A 20511-nucleotide genomic window follows, 5' to 3' on the forward strand; every position below is an offset into this window, starting at 1 on the left:
TGGGTCTATTTCCTCCTGTCAGCTGTCTTTCCAGCAGTCACAAGGTCTTTCCCTTGCTGTCAGCCATTCTATTCACGGCAGTCACTGGATGATTCCAGGGTAAATGTTTCCAAATACACAGGACAAGATGTTAGAAATCCAAAGTGCCAAATGTCAATTTGCTCCTGATGGTAATGGGAGGCTTATGCACTCACCTATGCTCTTCCGATATTGAGAAATTATTCAGAAAGCATACAAAGTTATACAAATGCAATCTTGCCGATGCCTCCGAGCTCATTGAGTATCTTGTATTTGATATTACAATGTATCTTATTTCACGTGTAATAAATATTATTTTTATGATAGCGGTCCAAGAGGATTATTCAACCAGTGGTGAGTTATGGATTATGATCATAAAACGAGTCTGGGGATAAAGTATTTCTTCCACTGGGATGGATTTCACATTGGCAATTGCAAGACACGTCGACAATCCTTTTGCAATGTTGCATAGATCAAAGGTGACAATAAGAATGAATGGTTCGCGAAATGTCTTTATTCGCAATTCAAAGCATCATTCCACTTGTTGTGCATAATAATCCGCCTATTCGTTTAAATATGTATTTACATTTGGCTTCTTTATATTTTTATTAGTGTACAAAAAATAATGATTGTTAAAGTAGCGATATGTTTTGGAAATAGGGGAAGTAGATGCACATTTTATAATTTCGGATATATTAATATATAAATACTATAGTTCCTAAAATGAAGCCACGTATACCGGACCACAATTCGCCGTCAATCCATGGTCCACGTCTTGTCCATCTTTTTTAATGTACCGGTTTGTGACAAGTGAAATGATAAAACAGACATGTCAAAAGACAGTTTAGCAAGCTGAAAAACCAGGTGGGGGTTGGGAAACTGATGAACACAAAGAACTTTCCAGTTTTTAATTTTGTATGAAGTAATGGAAGGGCTCTCATAAAGATGATTGAATAGATAGGCTGATGCAGAAAGATTCAAAAGACACAACGGAAAGAGGGTTCAAAGAACTTCAGAGTCACAATTGGCGTTAATCGTTTTTTATCTTAAAATTGAGGTACCACATGCGGATCATTTGCATGACGCACTACGAAATAGATTTTCATGCGGAAGACTTCTAAGGAATATCAGCTGTAGAAATTTTCAATTTATTAAATGTATTTTGATTTTATATTTTGCAATTATTTTCAGTGAAACGAAATGGCACAGGTGATGTTTTTCGATTTGATTAAAAATATATATTAAATTATATCTCGCTCGCCATCGTATATTTCGCACGACAGACATCAACAGTAAGGTAATTCCTGTTGTTTTATAATATTTGCGACTTGATTTCTTTCATTTTCTTTAGGAATTGAAACACTTCGCTTGCAACTTGGTACAGTATTAAATCGCTTGACTGTTAACTACTATTTAGCTTGTGCACACATGCGATCAAGCGAGTCGATATTAAATGTTAAAGCTTTTCTACTGCCTATACAAAGTTTAGATTATTCAGTGTTATTCAGTTGAATTATATATCCTTGCAGCGGCGCTCCTTCAGTGAGTGCCATAAATTAGAGCTAGCGATTCCGTAATTTGCGCACATCAAATTAATTGTCTTCTTTTTTCTTGCAAACCTGAAGTAGGAAAGCAAATGTTTCAATAGCTAAAAAAATCCTAAAGTGGACATATTCATTCGGTGAAAGGGGAGGGTGAATTATCTAAATTGAAGGCAATGCGCATGTGTATACTGCAACATTGTAACTGATATCCCGTTCTTACTGACGATGTGTGCGAAAGAAAATGTATTGTTATCATATCATATCATATATATACAGCCGGAAACAGGCCTTTTCGGCCCTCCAAGTCCGTGCCGCCCAGTGATCCCCGTACATTAACACTATCCTACACCCACTAGGGACAATTTTTTTTTTTTTACATTTACCCAGCCAATTAACCTACATACCTGTACGTCTTTGGAGTGTGGGAGGAAACCGAAGATCTCGGAGAAAACCCACGCAGGTCACGGGGAGAACGTACAAACTCCTTACAGCACAGCACCCGTAGTCAGGATCGAACCTGAGTCTCCGGCGCTGCATTCGCTGTAAAGCAGCAACTCTACCGCTGCGCTAATGCAAGCGACAGGATTGAGGATTGATCATTTGTTCAAGTAAGGGAAGGGAACACTGATACATCTCGATCAGTTTAATATTAACACCCATGCAATATAATGGTCATCCTGTTGTGAAAACCACATTTTGACTGAAAGGAAAGCATGCCATTTTAATTGGAAATATTGTGATCAAACGAAGGGTAATATTCAAATATGTACAGTTTGTTAATTTATATCAAGCAAACAAATATAAAGCAAAAACAATGATGCTTTAGCCAACCAATTGTTGAATCCATGATAAAGAAAACATCCTCACCTAACACTTCTAAATAGGAGAACTACCGATGTTTTGTGTGATCAAGCTATTTACACGGAACATTTCTATCAGTATTACGCCAGATTTGTGGTGCTGCAAAATTTGGTATGGTTGTGAAAGTTGCCGGGTAGAAATCAGAGGAATTTCGTCCAATTTTCTGGACACTGGACTGTTGCTATTTTTCCAATAATGAAACATTTTCAGTAAACTCTTTTTTTCAAAAAAACACGTTAGTTTGAAACAGCTGAACTCCGAATCCAATGTGTTAATGTAGAGGGGGAAAAACTATATTCTCTGGGGTTGCATATTTCAGATATTTAATAGTTTCATGACAAATCATTCATGTTGCATAACCACTGCATCTTTCTTAGTCGCAAAGATCAGAGAAGCCAAAGGTAATTATGATATACTTTACGAAAGTAGATATTCCCAATCTTTACGGAAATGCAAAGAAATTTCGCAGTAATAAATGTACGTTATGCACCGTTGATAATATGTCAGCTGGAATTCACAGCGGACGAAAGTTAAGACTATTGAATATATATAAGCCTTCATCTGTCTGTAAAATAATATGACACAGCCCCTTTGAATATATTACGGTAAGCAATGAAAAACACTCAGAACAACACAAATATTTATATAATTTGGAACCAAAAAAACTCAATTTTAATCGACTTTGTGGACATGCAAGTGAAATCAAAGTGTCCTGTCAGACCCATTGTTCATGTCCCACCGAATTGATTTCCACATATCTCGACCCGATCCTATCCCCCCTAGTCGCACCCCTCCCTACCTTTGTCCACACGCTCTTCGTCTATTCAATGACTTCTGTTTTCTCATCTTTACTGGGGATAACCAGTCACTCTACATCTTCACCACCCACCAGGAAGGTCTTAAAGCCCTCCGTTTATTCCTCAACCGCAAAATCAGCCAATTTCCGTCCACAACTACTCCTGGCCTGGCAGAGCTTGTCCTTACGGTCAACAACTTCGACTCCACCCACTTCCTCCAAATCTAAGGCGAAGCCATGGGCACTCGCATGGGCCCCATGTATGCCTGCCTCTTTGAACAATCGAACAATCACTGTTCCAGGCGTACACTGGCCCTATCTGCGAACTCTGCCTCAGCTCCATCGACGACTGCATCCGTGCTGCCTCCTGCGCCCATGCAGAACTCACTGACGTCATCAACTTCACCACTAATTTCCATCCTGTACCCAAATTCACTTTCTCCCTGCCGCTTTGTTCTCACCTTTTCTTACCTTCAGTTCCTTCCCTTCTCATTTCATTTTGAAGAAGGGTCCAGAACCGAAACGTCACGCATCTTTTTTTCCAGAAATGCTCCCTCGCTCGCTGAGTTACTCCAGCACTTTGTGTCTATCTACTGCTGCGACAGATTCCTTCCTGAAAATTGGAATGGTTCTGCATTGCACTGAGTCTCACCAAGTGGAGAAAACTTGGGTTTATGTAAATTGCAGATGAGAACCCAATGAACTGATTCAGTCAATCGATGCAGTTGAATGCTAATTAGAAATTGTCGCCCATTTTGTTTAAGTCCCTAGCGTATGATGATAGCCACATTTTGATTAATCGATATGTATCTTACTAGTTAGAAACAGTTTACTTTTTTGATATGTCTGTACTATTTTAGTGTCTTTTGAACCATCATATTCGGCAACCACTTACTTTTTTCTCGTTCAAAAATGCCCTTTGCGACCGATTCTGATATTCTTATTTCAGATATTAAGAAAAACTTTGAAACTTTAGGTGAGCATTTTCGTGAAAGAAAAGATGTGAATACTGAATTTCGCTTTTTTTTAACTAAATTATGCCACCGCGTCTAATGGTATTTTTTTGTATGAACCAACTTCTGAAATCATTAACGTCAAGAATGTTATTGCCCACATACTCACGGGCAATAATATTCATTTGTGGTAGAGTTATTCGATTCTATGCAGGTGGAAATAAATCTACGTTCTGTTGAGTAACGTGGAGTATATTGGATTATAATGTGGCGACGGGGGGGGGGGGATTATATAAGAAAGAGAAAGCGCTAAAGGGAGATTTTCGTTACATTATTCGTAGAAGATATTTAAAATATTGAGGGAATGTGAGAGATGCGTGTCGTCACGTCTCATTGTCATTCATTTTTCACGCGTTGCCGTAGTCAGTAAAGAAATAACTTTTTTTTGTTCATATGGACAGAATCTAAATGTTTTCCTATTCGCTGCTGCTTCATTTTACCTTCCACATGGTATAATATTAGCACGGCAATTGAAATAATTACATGGAATAAATGCAGTCTAACAATGTCTCCCAGTCTATTGTCCGCCGTATTCCCTCCATTGTTAATTAACATTTGTACATGTTTAATTTGCGAAGAAGTATCTGATTTCACTTCATACTATCTGGTAGAAGCACAACTCAGAAAAAAAGGACACGGTGAGGAAATTCATACCATATTGTTATATCTTAGAAAGGACTCTTGCTATTTCCTAAAATTACCACCGGCAGCACCAGACAGCGGCTGATCCGCACTGATCCGTATATTTAAGTTCATCGTTCGGTATGACTTGCGTACAGTTTTGGATTATTTGGTGGGACTCTGAATTTCCGCGAAGAAGCTAATGCCACTCATGCATAATCAATAACGGGCATCGTCTCAAAATATGTTGCATTTGGCAACTATTCAGACAGAAGCGACAATGAATTTCATTTCCCTAATCAAATCCAGTGTGAATCAATGCTCGAAAAATAAATGTTGATTTTCATTCACTGTGGCTGGTGTGCAATTCAAACGAAGTTTCCATACACACGGTTTATCCAATAAATAAAATAATTTACAACTCCGTTGTAACATACAGGTGGAGAAAGTTGCTGTGGAATTATTAAGCCAAATGACGGTGGTCGTCTTTCTCCCACAAGAGCCACTTTAAATAAATCCGTGCAATGGATTATTGCTCCAACAGAAAGACATAAATAAATCGCATTTAATGCAAATGAAAAATCAAATAACTGATAAGATATCTTTCCTTCATCAGAATTGGAAAGTACTAAGCGAAGTGTTGCAGCTATGGGTGAGTCAATTTATGCATTTTGCACTCATGACGTTCTCTCTCACGACAAAATGTCGAGAGTTGCGAGATTACATAATTCACGATGCTGTACCTGGAGTAACGAAAATATATCTCAAATATTCGTATTTCAATTCACAGACAAAATGTTAAAAGATAGAGACAGCGGTACGTTTTTTAAAATATATTCGCCACTAATTCGTTCCCTTTTAAAGAAGGCATCGGCCTATATTCAAGATAAGTGTCTCTTTAGTTGTGGTAGCAAGTTGATTCCAGTCATCCGAAGAAGGGTCCCGTCACATCACCAATCCATGTACAGGAAAGAACTGCAGATTCTGGTTTACATCGAAGGTAGACACAAAATGCTGGAGTCGGGTCGAGACACTGCACCTCACCTACTCCTTGTTCTCCGGAGATACTGCGGACCCGCCGAGGTATTCCAACACTTTGTGTCTTCTTTTGAAAATCAACATCCACAGTTCCCTGTTTCTGCAATCATGTGTTCCTTACTTTATTACCCAGGAAAAAAAAGATCAGTAACGTTTTTAATTCCCGCACAATGCGATTTAGTTACTCAGAGTAAGGATATATATGCAACATAATTTTGTTCGAGAATGCTCCTCATGAAATGGAATCTGCCAATATTGTGAACATTTTTGCACAAGACCGTCTTACTCTGGATCTATGTTTTTTTAACTTAACCAACTAACAAAGCTATTTTCTGGTGGGGCGGCTTTGCGTCGTTTCTGAAAAAAGGAGTAACATTTGCAACCCTCCAGATCGGTGGCGCGATCCCTCTATCCAACAAGCTTTAGAAGATAATGATCACAGTCTCTGTGATGTCCGTAGTAATCTCAGAATACCAGGAAAAGCAATCAACTTTTATGCCATTTCCGTGCTATTTTTATTTTTTCAAATCCAGATCCGTATGGATAGTAGCCGAATGACGTTCACCTCCCTATCTTTGACATGACATAATGTAATACACAGTCAATGTCAATGTCAATGTCGCCAACACTTCCACAATTTACCGTAGGTCTGGCCTACTGTTCGAGAAGTCATACGATAGCAAATGCGACAAAAGTCACTATCTATCAATCATGGTCCACAACGTCATGTTTGGTTTCTGCCTAGTTTGTGAGATGTTCTTCTACATTCGATATCAGTTCCCAAATGTTTTACTTAGAACTTTGCAACGTCGCGCCGTGTCGGAGATAGATGTTTGTGCCATTGCTAAGTGTTCCTTCCGCTTTTGCCCCTGGCTGTTTGAATTGTGGGCAAAAGGACAAACGAATAGCCTGCTAGGATTCCTGCTAGGAAAACAAACCACCGTGAACCAAAGATCGGCAGAAGAATAAGAGCTTGTGCGTTATTCCATTTACCACCCTGGTGATATTGAAAACAGAAGTTCTCTCAAATTCCCAAATTGGCTTTGAAATTTTTAAAGCCCTCTAATTGCAAATGGGAACATAGTTTCCATTTGCTTAGGGCTTTATACTTTCTAAGCGTGAACATAGACACAACACCTGGCACATTTATTGATCACATGGAAAATTACTATTTATATTTTTCAATTGCAAGAAGATATTTTTGAGTTGAACCACTCTATGACTGACAGAATATATTCCCGTTGTTACAGAAATACAACGTTTCCAACGCAACGCAACAATGGCAGGTATGGAATATAACAGTGCTAACTCCTATATTATAAAACAGCCCATAATGTATTTTGGTCCCATCAATCTATTCCATACCAATTTACTAAATATAACGTTGACTGATAGACGTAAGATAATCGGCCGAGCATATTCAGATCCAAGTGCGCCTGTCGCTATGTTTCCATTACCTTTAAGTCCATTCTAATAATAATCCAATTTCAACTTCATGTTTCATTAACAGAAGTCCAACTTAATGAAAGAGAAGCCGGTATATATTATTCACAATATATTTTCCAATTGTACATGTTTCAATCCTGCTTTAGCCGAGAAGATACTTGTTTTTAATTTCAAATCGACTGGATTCTTTTCATTGCATTAAACGTCTTGAAAATTAGAGAACGCTCTGAAAAATGTAATGTGGTATTATGCGATTCCATATTTTTTTAGCTTTTTACTGTAGGTATTAGCAATTTATAAATAATCAAGAGTCAACGTTTCCCACGATGTGCAGTGGTACAGCGCAAATTGGAAGTTGCTAAGTTTTTACACTAAACTGTTTTCCGACGGCCTCCTTTCCAAAGAGAATACGGGAAGTTGCATGGTATTATCACCGTCATTTTTTTATGGGACCTAAATAAAGCACACCACTTTAAAACATAACTGACACGCAGTTGTGAATTGAATAAGATTTTGCTGGTAGCATGCATGTTAACAGTTTATCCTGTGGTTTCAGAGTTGGAAAGAATGAAGCGTTCTCAAAGAGCAGGTTAGAACACCAGTTGTAACTACTTAAAATGCTACCCGGCCAGAATCCTCGATGCCAATTATCGTCACAATAAAATTAATTCCGTCGTGTTGAACTGAATTATTCGTCCTTGTTTTGTTTCAGGTACATTAAAACATATCTTTCATCATGGTCGTTCAAGGGACGCTCCTACATTACTGCACAATCCTTACGTTTGCGTTATCTTCCTTGCAGTGAGGGAGTTAACACGAAAGAAGGCTGATGGGAAATCACACCATCGATCAAAATCAAAGCAAAGTTGGCTTAAATCCTAACAATATCGTGATCTCTGTTCGATTTCTTTACATTAGGCATTGTCTCCTTTTATCTGTGCTGTAGCATTTCTTCCTTGATGAATATTAGCGATACTCACCAATATTCCCTACATTTAAACGTTGGTGTCCAGCGATTTAGAGATTCTACTCGCGTAATGTCGAGGTGCCGACGCACATAGATTTGCAAATGGAATTAAAATCATAATTTCTTTCTTCGGAGCGAGTAATTACGCTGGGAATGCACTTCAGGGGAGGAATTTACAACGTTGACTTGTAAAGCGAAATAAATGACGACATGAAAGGAACAATAAATCAGCAGCGTAGTTCGTTGTCGAGAATAAATTGTACTTGCAAGCACCGATATTAATTTAGTGGGCCAAATAACCTCATGCAGGGTTGTACCTTTCTGTCCCGCCAATCGATACGCGCTACATTTCTGTTCAAGATTCAGATTGCATTTAAGTTAGTTGACTGTCATGTAAACAAGCGTGTGATGACATTCCGAGTTTGCTAGAAGCTCGCAGAGCAACCAATAAATGTAATAAAGATGTGGTCAATGTCTCGTCATTCTATTTTCACATGAATTTCATGGATTTTTTTTTTTCTCTGTTAGTGAGCACAAAAGTTAAAAAACGAGATATCGGCACCGGTGAGAAATTCCTCAAGTATCTTTGTGGTTGTTAAGATTGATCAATTTAATTATAACTTAATTACCAACAAATTATTATATCTGCTAATGTGACCATGATGTGTTGTATATGTGCAAAGCGTTGAAAGATAATAGCCGACCTAACGACGTGGGAAGATGTTAACTTTAAAAATGTCTCCGCTTTAGCTCCCTATAAATCCCAGCAAAACTGGTGTAAATTTTAGAATCCGGTGAGAAATTAAATATCGGATCCAATCTATAATCTGGAGATAGAACTACTCATTATTGCTTTCAGACAGTTACCTATAAACTTCGCTTTTCATGCCATTGTGTATTTGGCTGGCTGTTCAAATAATTATGTTTACTAAATAGTTATGTTTTATCTTTTCCTATTTTAGATGCAGATGGTCTCCGGATTGAACTGGGTAAATCATGCAATTCAACAATCCTTTTAAATCGGGAGAATCATTGGTTCATCATAGAGTCATAGAGTGATACTGCGTGGAAATAAGCCAATCGGCCCAACTTTCCCTCAACGGCCAACGTCACAGCTGCAGTTGTGCCACCCGCCCGCGTTTGGTCCATATCCCTCCAAATTTGTCCTATCCATGTACATGTCTAACTGTTTCTTAAACTTTGAGATAGTCCCTGCCTCAACTACCACCTCTGGCAGTTTGTTCCATACACCCAACATCCTTTGTGTGAAAAGTTACCTCTCAGATTCCTATTAAATCTATTCCCCTTCACCTTAAACAAATGTCCTCGGGTCCTTGATTCACCAACTCCGGGCAAGGGACTCTATGCATTTACCCAACCTATACATCTCACGATTTTATATACCACTGTAAGATCACCCCTCATCCTCCTGCACTCCAGGGAATAGAGTCCCAATCTACTCAACCTCTCCCTGTAGCCCATGCCCTCTAGTCGTGGCAACATCCTCCTATCAGAATAGATCAATAATTTTACAGTGAATGGCGAAAATAATATATATATTGATTCCTCTTGCGTCAACGTACGGCATCGCTGTGATATGTGATTTTAAAAAAGTGATTACGCTGTGTGAAATTGACAATAGGTCACCATTCTGTATTGGAATGGTTTTCTTTTGAAATAATTGACTCGAAATCACGGCTTTTGCAACACCGATCAAAATATAAATTGCCCATATTAACAAATATTGAATAGCTTTATCATTTTCCCATATTGCAATTCCGTGTTCTAATCTGTTTATGTTTGCTTTATCAGTTGACAGATTGAAGGAAATACGAGGTAATTTACGTAAAATTGGTTAGTATGTTATAATTATATCAATCATCATATTTGCAATCCCTTTTACTTTTTTTAATCGAAACGTAAGATTGGCCTACTTATTCTAACCGCTTCAATTTACCAACGCAGGCACAAATGATTTAACCTAATCAATACCACAATTACAAAGATCTGACATAATTGTAATACCCTCAAATATGGATTTCAAATGTTAATTATAAATAAAGTTGAATAGTTGGAGACATTATATTGTCATGAAAGCTAATAAGAATGTCCGAGGCGTGTTATGGCTCCTTCATTCCCAAGCAGGAAAACCGTTGTGCATCCGCTTTCGTCGAACATGAGCGTTCTGTTTTCTCACACTTTCAATTAACTGTCCATATATAATCCCCCATTGGCTTTCTAACCAGAAATATTATTGATTAACTGCCGCATTTCTTGAAGTTATGATCAGTTCCCTGGAATTGCGGAGCCGGGTGGACCTTCCGACACAAATTTGGCAATGGTGTTGACGGAGTGTAGAAATGGTATTTACTGTTAAATGCGTACACTTTTTCAAGTCAAATATGAAAGATCGTGATTCAAATAGTGTGTTTTCGATTTAAATCCTCCATTTGTTTCCATTTTATTTTATTATTTTCCATCTCCGGCGTTAACATAAATATATATATATATTTTAATCCGCAGTTCTGCATCAAATGAACAGCTGGTTCGTTCAGCACATACATACCAAGCAAATGCAGCCCTGATACTCAACATCTGCAACTGCTTCTCTGTTAAAATAGTTCCGAAAATACAATTACCCATCCCATATCATATGGAAGAAAGTCACAAGGACTTCAAGCGTGAGCTCCTTCCTTTGGTAACATTTCATCTTAATGCGACGAATTCGTTGAAATTTTATTTGGATAGAAAAACCGCTCGACAACCGTTAATACCGTGCAAAGAGAGCTGCTGTTTATTGGAAATGACACATCGTTTATCATACAATTAACGCGTTAAATCAGTTTCACTCAAGCTTGAGATGGGCAAAACTGAAATAATGTTGTGATATATAACCTGGTGCGGAGCATAAATCTCTCCTCATTTCGAAAAATATTTACAAACTAAAAATGCCTATCATGTCATTTTTACCATATTTTAATATGCTTTAATTTGTTACGCTCCCATTTGTGAAATACTTGGATCTGTTATTTCCCCCTCTCTTGCACGTAGAATATTTATTATAACATTTTTCGATCCTTCGTGGTCATTTTTTAAATTCCACAAGAGCGATATTTTCGAATTTATCAGCGCCAGACTGTTGTACCCGTTCCGTGACTACTGATGTGTCTAATTCAGTGACAATTAATTCCCTATCTGTTCAATCAATTAATTCAGCCTCTTTGGACATATTTTTCTTCACTTGCATTGTATGCTTTCAGATTTGAAGATTAAAGTTTCCAAGTTAGGTATGCGCGTACTGCTTTAAATCTCTCTAATTTAACACCACTGCCGCACACTCTTGTGAATTCTACAGGGGCATCCAACAGTTTCAAAAATAAAACGATTAAGAAATAACACAGCGACTCCACAACTGATTATTTTCCATGAAAAAATTGGTGTCCCTTATGGTAATGTATGGAATCGCTTATAAGCCACAAACAATAAAAGGGGAGCGCAGTCGCGCAACTAATAGAATTACAGGCTTACGGCGCCAGAACCAGGGCTCGAATGTGGCTGAGGCTACTGCCTAGGGCAGTTTGCATGTTCTCCCTGTGACCGCGCGGGTTTCTTTCAAGCGCTTTGGCTTCCTCCAACATCTCGAAGACGCGCATGTGTTTTCGGTAACTGGCCTCCGAAACATTGTCCCTGGTGTATAGGGAGCGGATCCGATGGTGGATTGATATAAAACTAGTGAGATTAATGATCGATGATCAGCGTAGCTTAGGAGGGCTGAAGAGCCTGTTACCATTATGTATCTCTAAACTAAAAGTACAAATGTCAACGTATATTTCAAACCCGTAGCCGCCCAGTAAAAGTGTTGCCAATGGTCTTTACGGTTGTTTTGCCACATGCACAATTCCTCTTTGAAGGTCTATGCAGTGGGGTGAAATTTAAATTAATGTCACGCAATCTAACCCAACGTAATCTAAAAATACTATTCCACGAACGTTTCTATCAGCATGCAATCGTGCACAAAAGCGGTATTTCTAAAATGACTGTATAAACAAGGAACTGTAGATGCTGGTTTACAAAGTAAGACACAAAGTCCCGGTGTAACTCAGTATCTCTGGAGAAGAAGGATCTGGAAGCATCTCTGGAGACCAAGGGTCCCGACCCGAAACATTAATAATCCATTTTCTCCAGAGTTTTTGTCGGACCGGCTGCTTTACTCCAGCAATTAGTTACTTTTTTCCTAGGGTGAATATCGTGCACGTATTAATTATCAAAATGCACCAGCCCTGTACTTATTTTCTTTATAACGTCAACTTCAGAGAGCTACCTGCTGAAAATATTATTATTAATTCAAGGATCTCTACACGTGAACATAGATTCAAACGAATATGTAAATGTCTTCATTTAAGGCAAAGTTGCTACATGGACATCGCTGAATGGTTAATGATCTGGTCCGTAGGCCTGTTAATCTATGTTTCTACCTACCCTTCTACCTTCCCACATGCCTACCCATCTATCTATCTATCTATCTATCTATCTATCTATCTATCTATCTATCTATCTATCTATCTATCTATCTATCTATCTATCTATCTATCTATCTATCTATCTATCTATCTATCTATCTATCTATCTATCTATCTATCTATCTATCTATCTATCTATCTATCTATCTATCTATCTATCTATCTATCTATCTATCTATCTATCTATCTATCTATCTATCTATCTATCTATCTATCTATCTATCTATCTATCTATCTATCTATCTATCTATCTATCTATCTATCTATCTATCTATCTATCTATCTATCTATCTATCTATCTATCTATCTATCTATCTATCTATCTATCTATCTATCTATCTATCTATCTATCTATCTATCTATCTATCTATCTATCTATCTATCTATCTATCTATCTATCTATCTATCTATCTATCTATCTATCTATCTATCTATCTATCTATCTATCTATCTATCTATCTATCTATCTATCTATCTATCTATCTATCTATCTATCTATCTATCTATCTATCTATCTATCTATCTATCTATCTATCTATCTATCTATCTATCTATCTATCTATCTATCTATCTATCTATCTATCTATCTATCTATCTATCTATCTATCTATCTATCTATCTATCTATCTATCTATCTATCTATCTATCTATCTATCTATCTATCTATCTATCTATCTATCTATCTATCTATCTACCTACCTACCTACCTACCTACCTACCTACCTACCTACCTACCTACCTACCTACCTACCTACCTACCTACCTACCTACCTACCTACCTACCTACCTACCTACCTACCTACCTACCTACCTACCTACCTACCTACCTATCTATCTATCTATCTATCTATCTATCTATCTATCTATCTATCTATCTATCTATCTATCTATCTATCTATCTATCTATCTATCTATCTATCTATCTATCTATCTATCTATCTATCTATCTATCTATCTATCTATCTATCTATCTATCTATCTATCTATCTATCTATCTATCTATCTATCTATCTATCTATCTATCTACCTATCTATCTATCTATCTATCTATCTATCTATCTATCTATCCGACCATCCATCTATCTATTTGGTTCTGTCTATCTATTTGCTTATTTATCCAGTTGTTTGTTCACGCATTTATTCGCCTATTCTAGTAATTTCTCTATTATTTATTTATTGATCTTGTTTATAAAGTCTATTTGCCTGTTTTTGTTTATCTGCTTGTTTATTCAGTTATTTACCTGTTTGTTTGTTTCTTATTTCTTTATTGGTCCTTTCATTTATTTGTCTATTTATTTATTCATCTACTTCTTATTATTTTGTTATGTACTTCTGTTTTATTTTACTAATTTATGTGTCTATATCTTAATATTTTTTGTTTCAGAGAGCGAAGCTGCTAGCAAATCAGGATCATCAAAAGACCCAAGTAATATATTGCAGATTTCCGTCCAGTTTCAATATACTTACATATTTTTTATTTAACATTATTATTTCTGTTACTGTGCTAAATGCATCAATACTTTCAAACAAATTTCGGAACACTAACAATTCACCCTGAAATGTTCTCATTGTGTTCCGCCGATGCAGTTCATTTGGTGTGGCTCCAGGTGTCCTTGCTGTCAGAGCCCGGTCTTTCTCATTGATCCTGCTCTTAATTCCCGGAAAGCGGTCTGCTCTTAATTCCCAGAAAGTGGATGCACCAAACATAAATAGCATCAACCTGCTCTGAACTTGATGCGGAATTATCTGGCCATTTTAAAACCCACTGAGCGAATATCATCGTATGTCTTCGTCAAAGCCTGGTGCTAGAAAACAAGCTACTTTGCACTCATCGGGTTTATAGTCCAGGTGGAAAATGGATATCTGATATTATCAATATCATATTATCAATAACATGGATGTGCTAGGGAAAGCAGGTCCTTGCATTTCAAATGCCAATTCTCAGGTTTCTGTCAGTAATGGTTAAGATGCGTGCCCGATACACTCGAATGGATTGACAACTCTGTGAACCGAAGGGAGGGTACGTGGTTTATTTATTTTGATTTTTTTTCCTTTCATTTAGTATATAATTGATACCCCTAATTTAAATGTCCCTCCTTTAACATCTTTGCTTCCATTGTTTGGTTTAATCTCGAAAACCTATGTTGAATATATCAAAATGTTCCCGATGTTTAAAAATCCTGCAGAGCTTATAACGTATATCGTGGCGATCCAAGGGGGAGATGGTAGCCTAAGGCGACTCGCAAGTTCGTAACCTTCCCATATCTTTAAACGGGTGTGGAAGGTAAGAATTCAGGCAGCGGCAAATTCGAGATGCTCCGACCCAGAATGTTGCTCAGTTGTTTTAACAACTCCACTGAATGTGAAGCCTTTGATGGCAATCTCAGGAACACATGTGAATACGTTCTCCGCAATAATTGCGCAGAAGCATCTGTGCGGCTTCTGATCAGACTGTCGCTTTACTTACAATATATGGTTTTCACTGGAATAATCACTTCAAGCGCCTGTAGGCAAAGTAAATTGTTATTTCACAATGAAGCCTTACGACGTATTCTAGATTGACATATCTGTACAATACAGAATTCATTCGAAGATACGTTTAAAATGCCTTTGGAAATAATAGAGATTTCGTGTTTTGATTTCCAGGTGGTTCAACTCGTGAGTATTGCATTACCCTACGAAAAGCATGAAAAACATTATGTCACTCGCAGTCTTATTATATATTTAGTCGGATGATTTTTATGCTTATGTGCAGTATACATGGATGACGTGAGGCATCAATAGCAGAAGTAGTATTATCGTATATGTTTTGTGCGCATCAAATCTGAACATCTGCAATCCGTTCTTACCTTGCCTTCATTTGCCATCCGCGTCATGAGTTGTTAAATGTATATCTATTCATTAGTTATTCTGTCTTAGCTTACGGCGATTTTAGCAAAGCTTTTCACGGGCTCCTCGTGCGATCTAAGGAATGGAACCAAAACAAAATCACCACAAGGCAAATATGTTTGATATATTGGGTTGCTTGTGACCGACGATGTTGTGAAAATTAATTTCCAACAGCTGCAATGTTTGTTCCTACTTTAGTTATATCGTATTTAATCGAGGGAAGATACACCACTTTGTAAATTATACAGTATAAAGACGATATGCAATTAGCAGTGATGTGCAAATCTCAATTAGAGGGAAATATAAATTGGCTAGTCACTGGGGCAGAACATTATTGAACATGGTTTGTGAAAACTGTTGCGGAAAAGTACAATTAGAGCGATACTAGACCAAGGGGACCCGTTGGGCCCAAAGCTCTCCTGCATTGGTGCAGCACCCTCTCCTCCCCCCCTCCTCCTCCCTCCCCCTCCCTCAACCCTCGTCCTCCCTCCTCCCCTCCCCCCCAATCCCCCTTATCCGCCCTCCTCCCTCCCTCCACCCTCCCTTCCTCCCTCCTCCCTCCCTAGGAGATAGATTAAAACGTTAAAATGTGAATGGCTTTAAAAACATAACACCGATTTCAATTAAACTTCTTCCATTAGCACCAAAGGAACGACTGTGAGTAAGGTGTGCTTAAAATTGTCGCGCTATCGTGTACCGTTTTGGCTGTAGTTCAGGAGCAAAGAAACAACCAAACGAGAGCTTTGGTATATAGATAATGTCCCATTCATCTGAAATAAATTCGTTTCTTAAATGACGAAGAGGGAAAGAATTAATCTCCGATCGCATAACCATTTATCTAAACCGATAATCATATAGTTCAAACGGGAAGATTTTTCATGTATTTTCTATTATTACCTGATGTGTGAAATGATGCGAAAGATCATGCTGGATCTATATCAGCAACGGCGAAGACCTAAGCCTGATGCAGAATATAACGCATGTTCGCAACATAAGGGATTTATTTGCTCTGGGTAAGCTGCAAAGATAGCTGCAGGATATGGTTGGGAATTGAATCTGGAGATAAGATAGGGACAATGAGACGCAAATTGTGTTTTTTGCACAATAATGGCAGCTGAATGCTAAGTATTGCACATGATTGACTGTTTGAGGTGCATTGGTCCGGGGAACTGAAAAAAAAACCTCCATCGGCAGTGTATCGAGTTGCGTTGCGTTGGTAGAGGAACAGTGATAGAGATTGCTGAAGGATTAGATGGGAGAAACATGGAAATAGTGAAATGGTTGGTAACTTTGCTGAGGACACCGAGTTTTCCGGTGTTGCAGTCAGTGGGGAAAGTTGTTACGCTATTCAGCGGGATATAGTTTAACTATGGATCTAGACGAAATAGCAGATGGTTTAATCCGAGCAAGTCTGAGGAGTTATGGGTTGGGAAGTCGAAAGTGAGGAGGGGCGATGTGTAAGGAGGAATTTGCAGATGCTGGTTTAAAACGAAGAAGGACACAAAATGCTCGAGTAACTCACCGGTTCATGCCGCATCTCTGGAGAGAATCAATGGGCGGCGTTTCGGATCGAGACCCTCTTTCGGAGGAACTATGCGGTTGATGGCTTGACCATTAACCGCATAGACGTGAAGGGAGAAGTCCAGATCCATAGTTCCTTGAAAGTGTCAATACACGTAGCCGCAGTGTTTTAAAAAATGCGTAGGGTTTGCTATGGACGTCGGTAGTGGCATTGAATGTAAGTAAGTAGGTCATGATGCAGCTCTGTAAGACTGGTTTGGCAGCACTTGCTGTGTTGCGTGTAGTTCTGGTTGCCCCATCATAGGACGCATGTGGAGGCTTTACAGAGAGCCTAAAAAAGATTGACCAGAATGTTCCTTGGAATAGGTATCATTCGTTGTAAGTAGAGTTTGGATAACCTTGGATCGTTTTCTCTGAAACGACAGTGTTCAATGGCAGACTCGGTAGAAATATACAAATAATGAGAGGCATTGATCGGGTAAGTAGTCAAAACCTTTGCCCAAGGATGGAAATGACAAAGACTAGCAGGCATAGCTTTAAGATGAGAAGATTGGAGACGGGTATCCAATAGTTAGTATGGATGTGGTGGGCCGAATGAGCTATATCCATATAGAAACCGGTAACTACAGATGCTGGTTTATAAAAACGAAACAACGTGCTTGAGTAATTCAGCGAGCCAGGTAGCATATCTAGAGAGCACGAACAGTTGCCGTTTCGAGCCAGACACTGAAAAAGTGTAGCCACCTTAAACGCCACCTGTCCAAGTTCTGCAGAGATGCTGCCTGAATCGTTGGGTTACTCGGGCACTTTGTTTTGCCCTATATCCATGCTGCATGGAGATGAGCGTGGAGTTTATTGACATGTAGAGAGGTCACTCCTGCGTGAAATAAACATGAGGCGCTCCATTCGGTATTGTTTGATGTGCATCTGACGTTTATGCTTTTCGGATGCCCAAAATCTAACCTCAATGGTATGCGACATGTACAAGCATGGGAAATGCATTTAATTAACACAAATGACGAAATATATTGGTAGTAACGACAACAATTATGATTTTTCTTTTATATTAAAGTCTGCAAATAAGTTGAAATGAATCCAAAACCATTCAATGCATAACTACGTGGCAAGGATACGTACTCCATCTCTCCCTTTGGTTAGTCAACAGAATTCAATACATGCATGCTTTCCTGTTCTACTCTAAGTATATGTAGCAAATTAATGCTCTACCATTCACATACTAAAACTCTCGTTTGTTTGTTTGTTTGTTTGTTTGTTTGTTTGTTTGTTTGTTTGTTTGTTTGTTCCTGAACTACAGCCAAAACGGTACAGGATAGCGTGCCAATTTTAGGGCCATCTTACTCACCTTCGTCCCTTTGGTGCTAATGGAAGAAGTTTTATTGAAATTGGTTTTATATTTTTTAAGTTATTCACATTTTAAAGTTTAAATCTATCTCCTGGTGAGGGAGGGGGAAGGGAGGAATGGGGAGGGTGGGTGGAGGAGGGAGGATAAGGGGGGTTGAGGAGAAGGGGATGAGGAGGGGGAGGGGAGGGGGACGGTATGAGGGAGGGGAGGCGGGGAGGGGGAGCGGGTGGAGGAAGGGGAAGGGGATAGGGAGGGGAGGGGAGGAGGGAGGGGAGGGATGGAGTGGAGTGAGGAGATGAAGGGAGGAGGAGGAGCGAGGATAAGTGTGATTTAGAGAAATTGAGTGGGGGAGGGGAGGGGAAGGGGGAGGGGAAGGGGAGGGGAGGGGACGGAAGGGAAGGGGAGGGAGAGAGAGGGAGAGGAAGGGAGGGGGTGGAGTGAGGGGTGGAAGGAGGGAGGATCGGGCGGTTGAGGGGGATGGAGTGGGGGGAGGGGAAGGGGAGAGGAAGGGGAGGGGAAGAGGGGATGGACGGGGAGGGGAGGAAGGGAGAAGGGGATGAGGAGGAGGGATGGAGAGTGGGAGGGGCGAGGGAGTGAGGGGAGCGGGGAAGGGGGAGGAGGGGAGAGTTAGGGGGAGCAGTGGATGCTGCACCAATGCATGAGACGTTTGGGCCCAACGGGTCCACCTGGTCTTGTTTTAATATATAACTTAATCTCATAAAATAAGCTTTACCTTCAATATTCCGATGCGATTGTGGGAAAGATCATTGCAATGTGATTTTCTATAAATTAAAGAGGTTTCATCTATTTCACGGTCTAAATCTTGAGTTATAACACGATGCCGTTGATATTATTTTCAGAATCTTCATCTGCAAGAGGTAATTTTTATATTTGCACTGGTGCATTTATTGCTATTGATAGTTCTATTATTTCTATTGCTACTGATCTTACTTCAAACGAGATATTTTAAAAGTTGTTGGCGAAACTCCCACTGGTGCATCACGGTGAATAGAATGCTTTGACTATGCTTCCAAATTCTTCTAATATTCATTTCCTAATCGTGTGGAAATAAGTTTGATACAACGGGTTTTCATACAATATTTCTTTCATGAACGCTGTTTACTAACTCCAATACTTTTTGTTGCTTATTTCAGAAAATACCTTCCTGCGGATCCAACTTGGTACGGTTCATTGCAGAAAATTACATAATTATCACTGAGGCCCATCAATTCTGTTATCATCAAAATTTAAATTTTAATTACCAATATGTACGTGTCGTTGGCCGAATCTTCGGTCAGCATTTTGGAGCATGTTTTTCTAATCATTGAGATTAGTTGGCTCTGGTATTAATGGAAGCATGTGGTACTGCAATTCTCAAGGGTTGCATAATATTTTAGTCAATTGGCATATCACATTTTTCTTCCATTCCGCACAAAATAGTAGTTTAGTAGGATAGTATTATCTTCTCACGATTTGGAACATATTCTTCTTAAACAACGTGTTCTACTTTCGGCAAAGATTAATCACAAACTTCATGTATTTATTCCGAACAAGCCAAAAATCTACGATGCCTCTCTCCCTAAATCACAAACTACACCAAATCAATTAAAATGTTCTACGCTCTACGTTCTACTGTGGTTGGCGACCAAACTTCAACCTATTTTGTGAGACATTATCGTGACCTGCGACATTTCATCACTTGTATAAGTGAGGGCACCATATTGCGGTAGATCGAACAATCTTCTGACCGAAGTGGTGTAAATCAGCCATTCAATCTTTAGCTAGTCCCGGATACGTCCGCACATGTTGTGAGAAATCAAGGGAAATCAAAAAAAGTGTCCATCGGTTCAATGGCTATCTCGACTGCCCAGACGTACTGGACGGTCCAAGAAGAGCCGCCGAACTGACGCCTCG

This window comes from Rhinoraja longicauda, unplaced genomic scaffold (assembly GCF_053455715.1).
Source record: "Rhinoraja longicauda isolate Sanriku21f unplaced genomic scaffold, sRhiLon1.1 Scf000082, whole genome shotgun sequence".
Lineage (NCBI taxonomy): Eukaryota > Metazoa > Chordata > Chondrichthyes > Rajiformes > Arhynchobatidae > Rhinoraja > Rhinoraja longicauda.